The sequence below is a fragment of the Sorex araneus genome, chromosome 7 (assembly GCF_027595985.1).
Source record: "Sorex araneus isolate mSorAra2 chromosome 7, mSorAra2.pri, whole genome shotgun sequence".
NCBI lineage: Eukaryota > Metazoa > Chordata > Mammalia > Eulipotyphla > Soricidae > Sorex > Sorex araneus.
Genome location: NC_073308.1, coordinates 379,710 through 396,501, shown reverse-complemented (window position 1 = coordinate 396,501; position 16,792 = coordinate 379,710).

The following is a 16,792-nucleotide window of genomic DNA, read 5'->3' as shown; positions in this document are numbered from 1 at the left end:
ACTGTGCATGCGTGGCGGCCAGAGCACATTGCGCATGCGTGGAGGCCAGAGCTCATTGCGCATGCGTGGCGGCCAGAGCGCACTGCGCATGCGTGGCGGCCAGAGCTCATTGCGCATGTGTGGTGGCCAGAACTCATTGCTCATGCGTGGCGGCCAGAGCGCACTGTGCATGCGTGGCGGCCAGAGCGCACAGCGCATGCGTGGCGGCCAGAGCGCACTGCGCATGCGTGGCGGCCATAGAGCACTGCAAATTCGTGGCGGCCACAGCGCACTGCGCATGCGTCGGTGCCAGAGCGCATTGCGCATGCATGGCGGCCAGAGCGCACTGCGCATGCGTGGCGCCATAGCGCACTGCGCATGTGTGGTGGCCAGAGCGCATTGCGCATGCGTGGCGGCCAGAGAGCATTGCGCATGCGTGGCAGCCAGAGCGCATTGCTCATGCTTGGCGGCCAGAGCGCATTGCGCATACGTGGTGGACATGACAGAGAGACCTCATATGGGGTGATTGGCGAGAGCCAATAGACCACGACAGAGGCGGGGAAACCAGGCTATATAAGGACTGCCATTACCCGGGTTGTTGTTCTTTCTCATGCGTTGCGGCCAGAGAGCATTGCGCATGCATGGCGGCCAGAGCGCATTGCGAATGCATGGCGGCCAGAGCGCACTGCCCATGCGTGGCGCCCAGAGCACATTGCGCATGCGTCGAGGCCAGAGCTCATTGCGCATGCGTGGCGGCCAGAGCGCACTGCGCATGCGTGGCGGCCTGAGCGCATTGCGCATGTGTGGCGGCCAGAGCTCATTGCGCATGCGTGGCGGCCAGAGAGAACTGCGCATGCGTGGCGGCCAGAGCGCACTGCGCATGAGTGGCGGCCAGAGCACACTGCGCATGCGTGGGGGCCTGAGCGAATTGCGCATGCGTGGCGGCCAGAGCGCACTGCGCATGCCTGGTGGCCTGAGCGCACTGCGCATGCGTGGCGGCCAGAGCGCACATCGCATGCGTGGCGGCCAAGGCGCACTGCACATGCGTGGCAACCAGAGCGCAATGCGCATTCGTGGCGGCGAATGCGCACTGCGCATTCGTGTCGGCCAGAGCGCAATGCGTATGCATGGCGGCCAAGGCGCACTTCGCATGCATGTCGGCCAGAGCGCACTGCGCATGCGTGTTGGCCAAGGCGCACTGCGCATGCGTGGCGACCAGAGCGCACTGCGCGTTCGTGGCGGCCAGAGCGCATTGCGCATGCGTGGGGGCCAGAGCGCATTGCGCATGCGTGGCGGCCAGAGCGCATTGCGTATACTTGGTAGCCATGACAGAGTGACCTCATATGGGCTGATTGGCGGGAGCCTATAGATGAGCACGACCTCATGTGGGGTGATTGTCGAAAGCCAATAGACCACGTCAGAGGCGGGGCAACCAGGCTATATAAGGACTGCCATTACCCGGGTTGTTGTTCTTTCTCATGCGTGGCGGCCAGAGCGCATTCGCATGCTTGGCGGCAATGAAAGAGTGACCTATATGGGGTGATTGGCGGGAGCAAATAGATAAGCACCACCTCATATGGAGTGATTGTTGAGAGCCAATAGATGAGCGCCACCTCATATGGGGACTGCCATTACCCGGGTTGTTGTTCTTTCTCATGCGTGGCGGCCAGAGCGCACTGCGCATGCCTAGCGGCCAGAGCGCACTGCGCAAGCATGGCGGCCAGAGCGCACTGCGCATGCGTGGGGGCCAGAGCGCACTGCGCATTCATGTCGGCCAGAGCGCACTGCGTATGCGTGACGGCCAGAGCGCAGTGCGCATGCGTGGCCGCCAGAGCGCACTGCGCATGCGTGTTGGCCAAGGCGCACTGCGCATGCGTGTTGGCCAAGGCGCACTGCGCATGCGTGGCGACCAGAGCGACTGCGCATTCGTGGCGGCCAAGGCGCACTGCGCATGCGTGGCGGCCAGAGCGCACTGCGCATGCGTGGCGGCCAGAGCGCATTGCTCATTTGTTGTGGCCAGAGCGCATTGCGTATGCGTGGCGGCCAGAGCGCATTGCGAATGCGTGGCGGCCAGAGCGCATTGCGCATACTTGGTAGCCATGACAGAGTGACCTCATATGGGGTGATTGGCGGGAGCCAATAGATGAGCGCGACTTCATGTGGGGTGATTGGCGAGAGCCAATAGATCACATCAGAGTCGGGGCAACCAGGCTATATAAGGACTGCCATTACCCGGGTTGTTGTACTTTCTCATGCGTTGCGTCCAGAGCACATTGCGAATTGTGGCAGCCAGAGCGCATTGCGCATGCGTGGAGGCCAAAGCGCATTGCGCATACGTGGCGGCCAGAGCACACTGCGCATGAATGGCGGCCAGAGCGCCTTGCGCATGCGTGGCGGCCAGAGCGCATTTCGCATGCGTGGCGGCCAGAGCGCATTGGGCATGCGCGGCGGCCAGTGCTCATTGCGCATGCGTGGAAGCCAGAGCACACTGCGCATGCGTGGCGGCCAGAGCTCATTGACATGCGTGGCGGCCAGAGCGCACTGCGCATGCGTGTTGGCCAAGGCGCACTGCGCATGCGTGGCGACCAGAGCGCACTGCGCATTCGTGGCGGCCAAGGCGCACTGCTCTTGCGTGGTGGCCAGAGCGCACTGCACATGCGTGGGGGCCAGAGCGCACTGTGCATGCGTGGCGGCCAGAGCGCACTGTGCATGCGTGGCGGCCAGAGCACATTGCGCATGCGTGGAGGCCAGAGCTCATTGCGCATGCGTGGCGGCCAGAGCGCACTGCGCATGCGTGGCGGCCAGAGCTCATTGCGCATGTGTGGTGGCCAGAACTCATTGCGCATGCGTGGCGGCCAGAGCGCACTGTGCATGCGTGGCGGCCAGAGCACACTGCGCATGCGTGGCTGACAGAGCGCACTGCGCATGCGTGGGGGCCAGAGCGCATTGCGCATGCGTGGCGGCCAGAGCGCACTGTGCATGCGTGGCGGCCAGAGCGCACAGCGCATGCGTGGCGGCCAGAGCGCACTGCGCATGCGTGGCGGCCAGAGAGCACTGCAAATTCGTGGCGGCCACAGCGCACTGCGCATGCGTCGGTGCCAGAGCGCATTGCGCATGCATGGCGGCCAGAGCGCACTGCGCATGCGTGGCGCCATAGCGCACTGCGCATGTGTGGTGGCCAGAGCGCATTGCGCATGCGTGGCGGCCAGAGAGCATTGCGCATGCGTGGCAGCCAGAGCGCATTGCTCATGCTTGGCGGCCAGAGCGCATTGCGCATACGTGGTGGACATGACAGAGAGACCTCATATGGGGTGATTGGCGAGAGCCAATAGACCACGACAGAGGCGGGGAAACCAGGCTATATAAGGACTGCCATTACCCGGGTTGTTGTTCTTTCTCATGCGTTGCGGCCAGAGAGCATTGCGCATGCATGGCGGCCAGAGCGCATTGCGAATGCATGGCGGCCAGAGCGCACTGCCCATGCGTGGCGCCCAGAGCACATTGCGCATGCGTCGAGGCCAGAGCTCATTGCGCATGCGTGGCGGCCAGAGCGCACTGCGCATGCGTGGCGGCCTGAGCGCATTGCGCATGTGTGGCGGCCAGAGCTCATTGCGCATGCGTGGCGGCCAGAGCGAACTGCGCATGCGTGGCGGCCAGAGCGCACTGCGCATGAGTGGCGGCCAGAGCACACTGCGCATGCGTGGGGGCCTGAGCGAATTGCGCATGCGTGGCGGCCAGAGCGCACTGCGCATACCTGGTGGCCTGAGCGCACTGCGCATGCGTGGCGGCCAAGGCGCACTGCACATGCGTGGCAACCAGAGCGCAATGCGCATTCGTGGTGGCGAATGCGCACTGCGCATTCGTGTCAGCCAGAGCGCAATGCGTATGCATGGCGGCCAAGGCGCACTGCGCATGCATGTCGGCCAGAGCGCACTGCGCATGCGTGTTGGCCAAGGCGCACTGCGCGTTCGTGGCGGCCAGAGCGCATTGCGCATGCTTGGGGGCCAGAGCGCATTGCGCATGCGTGGCGGCCAGAGCGCATTGCGTATACTTGGTAGCCATGACAGAGTGACCTCATATGGGCTGATTGGCGGGAGCCTATAGATGAGCACGACCTCATGTGGGGTGATTGTCGAAAGCCAATAGACCACGTCAGAGGCGGGGCAACCAGGCTATATAAGGACTGCCATTACCCGGGTTGTTGTTCTTTCTCATGCGTGGCGGCCAGAGCGCATTCGCATGCTTGGCGGCAATGAAAGAGTGACCTATATGGGGTGATTGGCGGGAGCAAATAGATAAGCACCACCTCATATGGAGTGATTGTTGAGAGCCAATAGATGAGCGCCACCTCATATGGGGACTGCCATTACCCGGGTTGTTGTTCTTTCTCATGCGTGGCGGCCAGAGCGCACTGCGCATGCCTAGCGGCCAGAGCGCACTGCGCAAGCATGGCGGCCAGAGCGCACTGCGCATGCGTGGGGGCCAGAGCGCACTGCGCATTCATGTCGGCCAGAGCGCACTGCGTATGCGTGACGGCCAGAGCGCAGTGCGCATGCGTGGCCGCCAGAGCGCACTGCGCATGCGTGTTGGCCAAGGCGCACTGCGCATGCGTGTTGGCCAAGGCGCACTGCGCATGCGTGGCGACCAGAGCGACTGCGCATTCGTGGCGGCCAAGGCGCACTGCGCATGCGTGGCGGCCAGAGCGCACTGCGCATGCGTGGCGGCCAGAGCGCATTGCTCATTTGTTGTGGCCAGAGCGCATTGCGTATGCGTGGCGGCCAGAGCGCATTGCGAATGCGTGGCGGCCAGAGCGCATTGCGCATACTTGGTAGCCATGACAGAGTGACCTCATATGGGGTGATTGGCGGGAGCCAATAGATGAGCGCGACTTCATGTGGGGTGATTGGCGAGAGCCAATAGATCACATCAGAGTCGGGGCAACCAGGCTATATAAGGACTGCCATTACCCGGGTTGTTGTACTTTCTCATGCGTTGCGTCCAGAGCACATTGCGAATTGTGGCAGCCAGAGCGCATTGCGCATGCGTGGAGGCCAAAGCGCATTGCGCATACGTGGCGGCCAGAGCACACTGCGCATGAATGGCGGCCAGAGCGCCTTGCGCATGCGTGGCGGCCAGAGCGCATTTCGCATGCGTGGCGGCCAGAGCGCATAGGGCATGCGCGGCGGCCAGTGCTCATTGCGCATGCGTGGAAGCCAGAGCACACTGCGCATGCGTGGCGGCCAGAGCTCATTGACATGCGTGGCGGCCAGAGCGCACTGCGCATGCGTGTTGGCCAAGGCGCACTGCGCATGCGTGGCGACCAGAGCGCACTGCGCATTCGTGGCGGCCAAGGCGCACTGCTCTTGCGTGGTGGCCAGAGCGCACTGCACATGCGTGGGGGCCAGAGCGCACTGTGCATGCGTGGCGGCCAGAGCGCACTGTGCATGCGTGGCGGCCAGAGCACATTGCGCATGCGTGGAGGCCAGAGCTCATTGCGCATGCGTGGCGGCCAGAGCGCACTGCGCGTGCGTGGCGGCCAGAGCGCATTGCGCATACTTGGTAGCCATGACAGAGTGACCTCATATGGGGTGATTGGCGGGAGCCAATAGATGAGCGCGACCTCATGTGGGGTGATTGTCGAAAGCAATAGACTACGTCAGAGGCGGGGCAACCAGGCTATATAAGGACTGCCATTACCCGGGTTGTTGTTCTTTCTCATGCGTGGCGGCCAGAGCGCATTTTGCATGCGTGGCGGCCATGACAGAGTGACCTATATGGGGTGATTAGCAGGAGCCAATAGATGAGCACCACCTCATATGGGGTGATTGGTGAGAGCCAATAGATGAGCGCCACCTCCTATGGGGACTGCCATTTCCCGGGTTGTTGTTCTTTTTCATGTGTGGCGGCCAGAGCTCACTGCGCATACCTGGCGGCCAGAGCGCACATCGCATGCGTGGCAGCCAAGGCGCACTGCGCATGCCTGGCGACCAGAGCGCACTGCGCATTCGTGGCGGCCAAGGCGCACTGCGCATGCGTGGCGGCCCGAGTGCACTGCGCATGCATGGCGGCCAAGGCGCACTGCGCATGCGTGGCGGCCAGAGCGCACTGCGCATTCGTGGCGGCCAGAGCGCATTGTGCATGCGTGGGGCAAGAGCGCACTGCGCATTCGTGGCGGTCAGAGCGCATTGCGCATGCGTGACGGCCAGAGCGCATTGCACATACTTGGTAGCCATGACAGAGTGACCTCATATGGGGTGAATGGCGGGAGCCAATAGATGAGCGCCACCTCATGTGGGGTGATTGTGAGAGCCAATAGATCACGTCAGAGGCGGGGCAACCAGGCTATATAAGGACTGCTATTACCCGGGTTGTTGTACTTTCTCATGCGTGGCGGCCAGAGCACATTGTGAATTGTGGCAACCAGAGTGCATTGTGCATGCGTGGCGGCCGGAGTGCATTGCGCATGCGTGGCGGCCAGAGCGCAATGCGCATGCGTGTCGGCCAGAGCGCATTGCGAATGCATGGCTGCCAGAGCGCATTGCGCATGTGTGGCGTACAGAGCTAATTGCACATGCGTGGCGGCCAGAGCGCATTGCGCATGCGTGACGTCCAGAGCGCATTACGCATGCGTGGTGGCCATGACAGAGAGACCTCATATGGGGTGTTTGGCGGGATCCAATAGATGAGCGCGACCTCCTATGGGGTGATTGGCGAGAGGTAATTGATGAGCGCCACCTCATATGGGGTGATTGTCGAGAGCCAATAGAGCACGTCAGAGGTGGGGCAACCAGGGTATATAAGAACTACCATTACCCGGGTTGTTGTTCTTTCTCATGCGTGGATGCCAGAGCGCATTGAGCATGCGTGGCGTCCAGAGCGCATTGCGCATGCGTGGCGGCCAGAGCGCACTGCGCATGGGTGGCGCCCAGAGCGCATTGCGCATGTGTGGCGGCCATGGCTCATGCGCATGCGTGGAAGCCAGAGCACACTGCGCATGCGTGGCGGCCAGAGCGCACTGCGCATGCGTTGCGGCCAGAGCGCACTGCGCATGCGTGGCGGCCAGAGCGCACTGCGCATGCGTTGTGGCCAAGGCGCACTGCGCATGCGTGGCGGCCAGAGCGCACTGCGCATGCGTGGCGGCCAGAGCGCACTCGCATGCGTGGCCCCGGAGCGCACTGCGCATGCGTGGCGGCCAGAGCGCATTGCTCATGCGTTGTGGCCAGAGAGCATTGCGCATCGTGGCGGCCAGAGCGCATTGTGCATGCTTGGCGGCCAGAGCGCATTGCGCATACGTGGTGGACATGACAGAGAGACCTCATATGGGGTGATTGGCGAGAGCCAATAGACCACGTCAGAGGCGGGGCAACCAGGCTATATAAGGACTGCCATTACCCGGGTTGTTGTTCATTCTCATGCGTGGCGGCCAGAGCGCATTGCGCATGCGTGGCGGCCAGAGCGCACTGCGCATGCGTGGCTGCCAGAGCGCACTGCGCATGCGTGGCGGCCAGAGCGCACTGCGCATGCGTGTTGGCCAAGGCGCACTGCGCATGCGTGGCGACCAGAGCGACTGCGCATGCGTGTTGGCCAAGGCGAACTGCGCATGCGTGGCGGCCAGAGTGCACTGCGCATGCGTATTGGCCAAGGCGCACTGCGCATGCGTGGCGACCAGAGCGCACTGCGCATTCGTGGCGGCCAAGGCGCACTGCGCTTGAGTGGCGGCCAGAGCGCACTGCGCATCCGTGGGGGCCAGAGCGCACTGCGCATGCGTGTCGGCCAGAGCAGACAGCGCATGCGTGGCAGCAGAGCGCACTGCGCATGTATGGCGGCCAAGGCGCACTGCGCATGTGTGGCGGCCAGAGCGCACTGCGCATTCGTGGCGGCCAGAGCGCAATCCGCATGCGTGTGGGCCAGAGCGCATTGCGCATGCTTGGCGGCCAGAGCGCACTGCGCATGCCTGGCGGCAGGAGCGCACTGCGCATGCGTGGCGGCCAGAGCGCACATCGCATGCGTGGCGGCCAAAGCGCACTGCGCATGCGTGGCGGCCAGAGCGCACTGCGCATGCATGGCGGCCAAGGTGCACTGCGCATGCGGGTCGGCAAGAGCGCACTTCGCATTCGTGGCGGCCAGAGCGCACTGCGCATGCGTGGCTGCCAGAGCGCACTGCGCATGCGTGGCGGCCAGAGCACACTGGCATGCGTGGCGGCCAAGGCGCACTGCGCATGCGTGGCGGCCAGAGCGCACTGCGCATGCATGGCAGCCAAGTCGCACTGCGCATGCGTGGCGGCCAGAGCGCACTGCGCATGCGTGGCGGCCAGAGCGCACTGCGCATGCGTGGCGGCCCGAGCGCATTGCGCATGCGTGGCGGCCAGAGCGCATTGCGCATGCATGGCGGTCAGAGCGCACTGCGCTTTCGTGGTGGCCAGGGCGCATTGCGCATGCATGGGGGCCAGAGCGCACTGCGCATGCGTCGCGACCAGAGCGCACTGCGCATGCGTGGCGGCCAGAGCGCATTGCGCATGCGTGGGGGCCAGAGCGCACTGCGCATTCGTGGCGGCCATAGCGCATTGCGCATACGTGGCGGCCAGAGCGCATTGCGCATGCGTGGCGGCCAGAGCGCATTGCGCATACGTGGTGGCCATGATAGAGAGACCTCATATGGGGTGATTGGCGGGAGCCAATAGATGAGCGCGACCTCATATGGGGTGATTGGCGAGAGCCAATTGATGAGCGCCACCTCATATGGGGTGATTGGCGAGAGCCAATAGAGCACGTCAGAAGCGGGGCAACCAGGCTATATAAGAACTACCATTACCCGGGTTGTTGTTCTTTCCTTGCGTGGTGGCCAGAGCGCATTACGCATGTGTGGCGGCCAGAGCGCATTGCGAATGCGTGGCGGGCAGAGCGCACTGCGCATGCGTGACGGCCAGAGCACATTGCGCATGCGTGGAGACCAGAGCTCATTGCGCATGCGTGGCGGCCAGAGCGCACTGCGCATGTGTGGCGGCCAGAGCGCACTGCGCATGCGTCGCGGCCAGAGCTCACTGCGTATTCGTGGCGGCCAGAGCGCATTGCGCATGCGTGGGGGCCAGAGCGCATTGCGCATGCGTGGCGGCCAGAGCGCATTGCGCATACTTGGTAGCCATGACAGAGTGACCTCATATGGGGTGATTGGCGGGAGCCAATAGATGAGCGCGACCTCATGTGGGGTGATTGTCGAAAGCAATAGACTACGTCAGAGGCGGGGCAACCAGGCTATATAAGGACTGCCATTACCCGGGTTGTTGTTCTTTCTCATGCGTGGCGGCCAGAGCGCATTTCGCATGCGTGGCGGCCATGACATAGTGACCTGTATGGGGTGATTGGTGAGAGCCAATAGATGAGCGCCACCTCATATGGGGACTGCCATTACCCAGGTTGTTGTTCTTTCTCATGCGTGGCGGCCAGAGCGCACTGCGCATGCGTGGCGGCCAGAGCGCACTGCGCATGCGTCGCGGCCAGAGCGCACTGCGCATGCGTGGGGGCCAGAGCGCATTGTGCATGCGTGGCGGGCAGAGCACACTGCGCATGCGTGGCGGCCAGAGCGCACATCGCAAGCGTGGCGGCCAAGTCGCACTGCGCATGCGTGGCGACAGAGCGCACTGCGCTTTCGTGGCGGCCAAGGCGCACTGCGCATGCGTGGCGGCCAGAGCGCACTGCGCATGTATGGCGGCCAAGGCGCACTGCGCATGCGTGGCGGCTAGAGCGCACTGCGCATTCGTGGCGGCCAGAGCGCATTGCGCATGTGTGGGGGCCAGAGCGCACTGCGCATTCGTGGCGGCGAGAGCGCAATCCGCATGCGTGTGGGCCAGAGTGCATTGCGCATGCGTGGCGGCCAGAGCGCACTTCGCATGCCTGGCGGCCAGAGCGCACAGCGCATGCGTGGCGGCCAGAGCGCACTGCGCATGCATGGCGGCCAAGGCGCACTGCGCATGTGGGTCGGCAAGAGCGCACTGCGCATTCGTGGCGGCCAGAGCGCACTGCGTATGCGTGGCTGCCAGAGCGCACTGCGTATTCGTGGCGGCCAGAGCGCATTGCGCATGCGTGGCGGCCAGAGCGCATTGCGCATACTTGGTAGCCATGACAGAGTGACCTCATATGGGGTGATTGGCGGGAGCCAATAGATGAGCGCGACCTCATGTGGGGTGATTGTCGAAAGCAATAGACTACGTCAGAGGCGGGGTAACCACGCTATATAAGGACTGCCATTACCCGGGTTGTTGTTCTTTCTCATGCGTGGCGGCCAGAGCGCATTTTGCATGCGTGGCGGCCATGAAAGTGTGACCTATATGGGGTGATTAGCGGGAGCCAATAGATGAGCACCACCTCATATGGGGTGATTGGTGAGAGCCAATAGATGAGCGCCACCTCATATGGGGACAGCCATTACCCGGGTTGTTGTTCTTTCTCATGCGTGGCGGACAGAGCTCACTGCGCATACCTGGCGGCCAGAGCGCACATCGCATGCGTGGCAGCCAAGGAGCACTGCGCATGCCTGGCGACCAGAGCGCACTGCGCATTCGTGGCGGCCAAGGCGCACTGCGCATGCGTGGCGGCCCGAGTGCACTGCGCATGCATGGCGGCCAAGGCGCACTGCGCATGCGTGGCGGCCAGAGCGCACTGCGCATTCGTGGCGGCCAGAGCTTATTGTGCATGCGTGGGGCAAGAGCGCACTGCGCATTCGTGGCGGTCAGAGCGCATTGCGCATGCGTGGCGGCCAGAGCGCATTGCACATACTTGGTAGCCATGACAGAGTGACCTCATATGGGGTGAATGGCGGGAGCCAATATATGAGCGCCACCTCATGTGGGGTGATAGTCGAAAGCCAATAGACCACGTCAGAGGCAGGGCAACCAGGCTATATAAGGAGAGCCATTACCCGGGTTGTTGTTCTTTCTAATGCGTGGGGGCCAGAGCGCACTGCGCATTCGTGGCGGCCAGAGCGCATTGCGCATTCGTGGTGGCCAGAGCGCATTGCGCATGCGTGGGGGCCAGAGCGCACTGCGCATTCTTGGTGGCCAGAGCGCATTGCGCATGCGTGGGGGCGAGAGCGCATTGCGCATGCGTGGCGACCAGAGCGCACTGCGCATGCGTGGCGGCCAGAGCGCATTGCGCATGCGTGGGGGCCAGAGCGCACTGCGCATTCGTGGCGGCCAGAGCGCATTGCGCAAGCTTGGGGGCCAGAGCGCACTGCGCATTCGTGGCAGCCAGAACGCATTGCGAATGCGTGGGGGCCAGAGCGCACTGCGCATTCTTGGTGGCCAGAGCGCACTGCGCATGCGTGGGGGCCAGAGCGCACTGCGCATGCGTGGGGGCCAGAGCGCATTGCGCATACTTGGTAGCCATGACAGAGTGACCTCATATGGGGTGATTGGGGGGATCCAATAGATGAGCGCGACCTCCTGTGGGGTGAATGTCGAAAGCCAATAGACCACGTCAGAGGCGGAGCAACCAGGCTATATAAGGACTGCCATTACCCGGGTTGTTGTTCTTTCTCATGCGTGGCGGCCAGAGCACATTTCGCATGCGTGGTGGCCATGACAGATTGACCTATATGGGGTGATTGGCGGGAGCCAATAGATGAGCACCACCTCATATGGGGTGATTGGTGAGAGCCAATAGATGAGCGCCACCTCATATGGGGACTGCCATTACCCGGGTTGTTGTTCTTTCTCATGCGTGGCGGCCAGAGCGCACTGCGCATGCCTAGAGGCCAGAGCGCACTGCGCAAGAGTTGTGGCCAGAGCGCACTGCGCATGCGTGGGGGCCAGAGCGCACTGCGCAAGCGTTGTGGCCAGAGCGCACTGCGCATGCGTGGGGGCCAGTGCGCACTGCACATTCATGTCGGCCAGAGCGCACTGCGCATGCGTGGCGACCAGAGCGCAATGCGCATGCGTGGCGGCCAGAGCGCACTGCGCATGCGTGGGGGCCAGAGCGCATTGCGCATGCGTGGCGACCAGAGCGCACTGCGCATGCGTGGCGGCCAGAGCGCATTGCGCATACGTGGTGGCCATGATAGAGAGACCTCATATGGGGTGATTGGCGGGAGCCAATAGATGAGCGCGACCTCATATGGGGTGATTGGCGAGAGCCAATTGATGAGCGCCACCTCATATGGGGTGATTGCCGAGAGCCAATAGAGCACGTCAGAAGGGGGGCAACCAGGCTATATAAGAACTACCATTACCCGGGTTGTTGTTCTTTCTCTTGCGTGGTGGCCAGAGTGCATTGTGCATGTGTGGCGGCCAGAGCGCATTGCGAATGCGTGGCGGGCAGAGCGCACTGCGCATGCGTGGCGGCCAGAGCGCACTGCGCATGCATGTCGGCCAGAGCGCATTGCTCATGCGATCGGGCCAAAGCGCACTGCGCATGCGTGGGGGCCAGAGCGCACTGTGCATTCATGTCGGCCAGAGCGTACTGCGCATGCGTGACGGCCAGAGCGCACTGCGCATTCGTGGCCGCCAAAGCGCACTGTACATGCGTGTTGGCCAAGGCGCACTGCGCATGCGTGGGGGCCAGAGCGCACTGCGCATTCATGTCGGCCAGAGTGCATTGGGCATGCGTGAGGGCCATAGCGCATTGCGCATGCGTGGCGGCCACAGCGCATTGCGCATACTTGGTAGCCATGACAGAGTGACCTCATATGGGGTGATTGGCGGGAGCCAATAGATGAGCGCGACCTCATGTGGGGTGATTGGTGAGAGCTATAGACCACGTCAGAGGCGGGGCAACCAGGCTATATAAGGACTGCCATTACCCGGGTTGTTGTTCTTTCTAATGCGTGGCGGCCAGAGCGCATTTCGAATGCCTGGCGGCCAGAGCGCACTGCGCATGCGTGGCGCCCAGAGCGCACTGCGCATGCGTGGCGGCCAGAGCGCACTGCGCATGCGTGGCGCCCAGAGCGCACTGCGCATGCGTGGCGCCCAGAGCGCATTGCGCATGCGTGGTGGCCAGAGCGCACCGCGATTGTGTGGAGGCCAGAGCGCACTGCGCATGTGTGGGGGCCTGACCGCACTGCGCATGCGTGGTGGCCACAGCGCACTGCGCATGCGTGGCGGCCAGAGCGCACAGCGCATGCGTGGCGGCCAGAGCACACTGCGCATGCGTGGCGGCCAAAGAGCACTGCGCATGCGTGGCGGCCAGAGCGCATTGCGCATGCGTGGCGGCCAGAGCGCATTGCGCATACGTGGTGGCCATGATAGAGAGACCTCATATGGGGTGATTGGCGGGAGCCAATAGATGAGCGCGACCTCATATGGGGTGATTGGCGAGAGCCAATTGATGAGCGCCACCTCATATGGGGTAATTGGCGAGAGCCAATAGAGCACGTCAGAAGCGGGGCAACCAGGCTATATAAGAACTACCATTACGCGGGTTGTTGTTCTTTCTCTTGCGTGGTGGCCAGAGCGCATTGCGCATGTGTGGCGGCCAGAGCGCATTGCGAATGCGTGGCGGGCAGAGCGCACTGCGCATGTGTGGGGGCCAGAGCTCATTGCGCATGCGTGGCGGCCAGAGCGCACTGCGTATGCATGGAGGCCAGAGCGCATTGCGCATGTGTGGGGGCCAGAGCTCATTGCGCATGCGTGGCGGCCATGGCGCACTGCGCATGCGTGGCGGCCAGAGCGCATTGCGCATGTGTGGGGGCCAGAGCTCATTGCGCATGCGTGGCGGCCATGGCGCACTGCGCATGCGTGGCGGCCAGAGTGCACTGCGCATGCGTGGCGGCCAGAGCGCACTGCGCATGCGTGGGGGCCAGAGCGCATAGCGCATGCGTGGCGGCCAGAGCGCACTGCGCATGCCTGGCGGCCAGCGCGCACTGCGCATGCGTGGCGGCCAGAGCGCACTGCGCATGCCTGGCGGCCAGAGCGCACTGCGTATGCGTGGCGACCAGAACGCACTGCGCATTCGTGGCGGCCAAGGCGCACTGCGCATGCGTGGCGGCCAAGGCGCACTGCGCATGCGTGGCGACCAGAGCGCACTGCGCATGCATGGCAGCCAAGGCGCACTGCGCATGCGTGGCGGCCAGAGCGCACTGCGCATGCATGGCAGCCAAGTCGCACTGCGCATGCGTGGCGGCCAGAGCTCACTGCGCATGCGTGGCTGCCAGAGAGCACTGCGTATTCGTGGCGGCCAGAGCGCATTGCGCATGCGTGGGGGCCAGAGCGCATTGCGCATGCGTGGCGGCCAGAGCGCATTGCGCATACTTGGTAGCCATGACAGAGTGACCTCATATGGGGTGATTGGCGGGAGCCAATAGATGAGCGCGACCTCATGTGGGGTGATTGTCGAAAGCAATAGACTACGTCAGAGGCGGGGCAACCAGGCTATATAAGGACTGCCATTACCCGGGTTGTTGTTCTTTCTCATGCGTGGCGGCCAGAGCGCATTTTGCATGCGTGGCGGCCATGACAGAGTGACCTATATGGGGTGATTAGCAGGAGCCAATAGATGAGCACCACCTCATATGGGGTGATTGGTGAGAGCCAATAGATGAGCGCCACCTCCTATGGGGACTGCCATTTCCCGGGTTGTTGTTCTTTTTCATGTGTGGCGGCCAGAGCTCACTGCGCATACCTGGCGGCCAGAGCGCACATCGCATGCGTGGCAGCCAAGGCGCACTGCGCATGCCTGGCGACCAGAGCGCACTGCGCATTCGTGGCGTCCAAGGCGCACTGCGCATGCGTGGCGGCCCGAGTGCACTGCGCATGCATGGCGGCCAAGGCGCACTGCGCATGCGTGGCGGCCAGAGCGCACTGCGCATTCGTGGCGGCCAGAGCGCATTGTGCATGCGTGGGGCAAGAGCGCACTGCGCATTCGTGGCGGTCAGAGCGCATTGCGCATGCGTGACGGCCAGAGCGCATTGCACATACTTGGTAGCCATGACAGAGTGACCTCATATGGGGTGAATGGCGGGAGCCAATAGATGAGCGCCACCTCATGTGGGGTGATTGTGAGAGCCAATAGATCACGTCAGAGGCGGGGCAACCAGGCTATATAAGGACTGCTATTACCCGGGTTGTTGTACTTTCTCATGCGTGGCGGCCAGAGCACATTGTGAATTGTGGCAACCAGAGTGCATTGTGCATGCGTGGCGGCCGGAGTGCATTGCGCATGCGTGGCGGCCAGAGCGCAATGCGCATGCGTGTCGGCCAGAGCGCATTGCGAATGCATGGCTGCCAGAGCGCATTGCGCATGTGTGGCGTACAGAGCTAATTGCACATGCGTGGCGGCCAGAGCGCATTGCGCATGCGTGACGTCCAGAGCGCATTACGCATGCGTGGTGGCCATGACAGAGAGACCTCATATGGGGTGTTTGGCGGGATCCAATAGATGAGCGCGACCTCCTATGGGGTGATTGGCGAGAGGTAATTGATGAGCGCCACCTCATATGGGGTGATTGTCGAGAGCCAATAGAGCACGTCAGAGGTGGGGCAACCAGGGTATATAAGAACTACCATTACCCGGGTTGTTGTTCTTTCTCATGCGTGGATGCCAGAGCGCATTGAGCATGCGTGGCGTCCAGAGCGCATTGCGCATGCGTGGCGGCCAGAGCGCACTGCGCATGGGTGGCGCCCAGAGCGCATTGCGCATGTGTGGCGGCCATGGCTCATGCGCATGCGTGGAAGCCAGAGCACACTGCGCATGCGTGGCGGCCAGAGCGCACTGCGCATGCGTTGCGGCCAGAGCGCACTGCGCATGCGTGGCGGCCAGAGCGCACTGCGCATGCGTTGTGGCCAAGGCGCACTGCGCATGCGTGGCGGCCAGAGCGCACTGCGCATGCGTGGCGGCCAGAGCGCACTCGCATGCGTGGCCCCGGAGCGCACTGCGCATGCGTGGCGGCCAGAGCGCATTGCTCATGCGTTGTGGCCAGAGAGCATTGCGCATCGTGGCGGCCAGAGCGCATTGTGCATGCTTGGCGGCCAGAGCGCATTGCGCATACGTGGTGGACATGACAGAGAGACCTCATATGGGGTGATTGGCGAGAGCCAATAGACCACGTCAGAGGCGGGGCAACCAGGCTATATAAGGACTGCCATTACCCGGGTTGTTGTTCATTCTCATGCGTGGCGGCCAGAGCGCATTGCGCATGCGTGGCGGCCAGAGCGCACTGCGCATGCGTGGCTGCCAGAGCGCACTGCGCATGCGTGGCGGCCAGAGCGCACTGCGCATGCGTGTTGGCCAAGGCGCACTGCGCATGCGTGGCGACCAGAGCGACTGCGCATGCGTGTTGGCCAAGGCGAACTGCGCATGCGTGGCGGCCAAGGCGCACTGCGCATGCGTGGCGACCAGAGCGCACTGCGCATTCGTGGCGGCCAAGGCGCACTGCGCTTGAGTGGCGGCCAGAGCGCACTGCGCATCCGTGGGGGCCAGAGCGCACTGCGCATGCGTGTCGGCCAGAGCAGACAGCGCATGCGTGGCAGCAGAGCGCACTGCGCATGTATGGCGGCCAAGGCGCACTGCGCATGTGTGGCGGCCAGAGCGCACTGCGCATTCGTGGCGGCCAGAGCGCAATCCGCATGCGTGTGGGCCAGAGCGCATTGCGCATGCTTGGCGGCCAGAGCGCACTGCGCATGCCTGGCGGCAGGAGCGCACTGCGCATGCGTGGCGGCCAGAGCGCACATCGCATGCGTGGCGGCCAAAGCGCACTGCGCATGCGTGGCGACCAGAGCGAACTGCGCATTCGTGGCGGCGAAGGCCAACTGCGCGTGCGTGGCGGCCAGAGCGCACTGCGCATGCATGGCGGCCAAGGTGCACTGCGCATGCGGGTCGGCAAGAG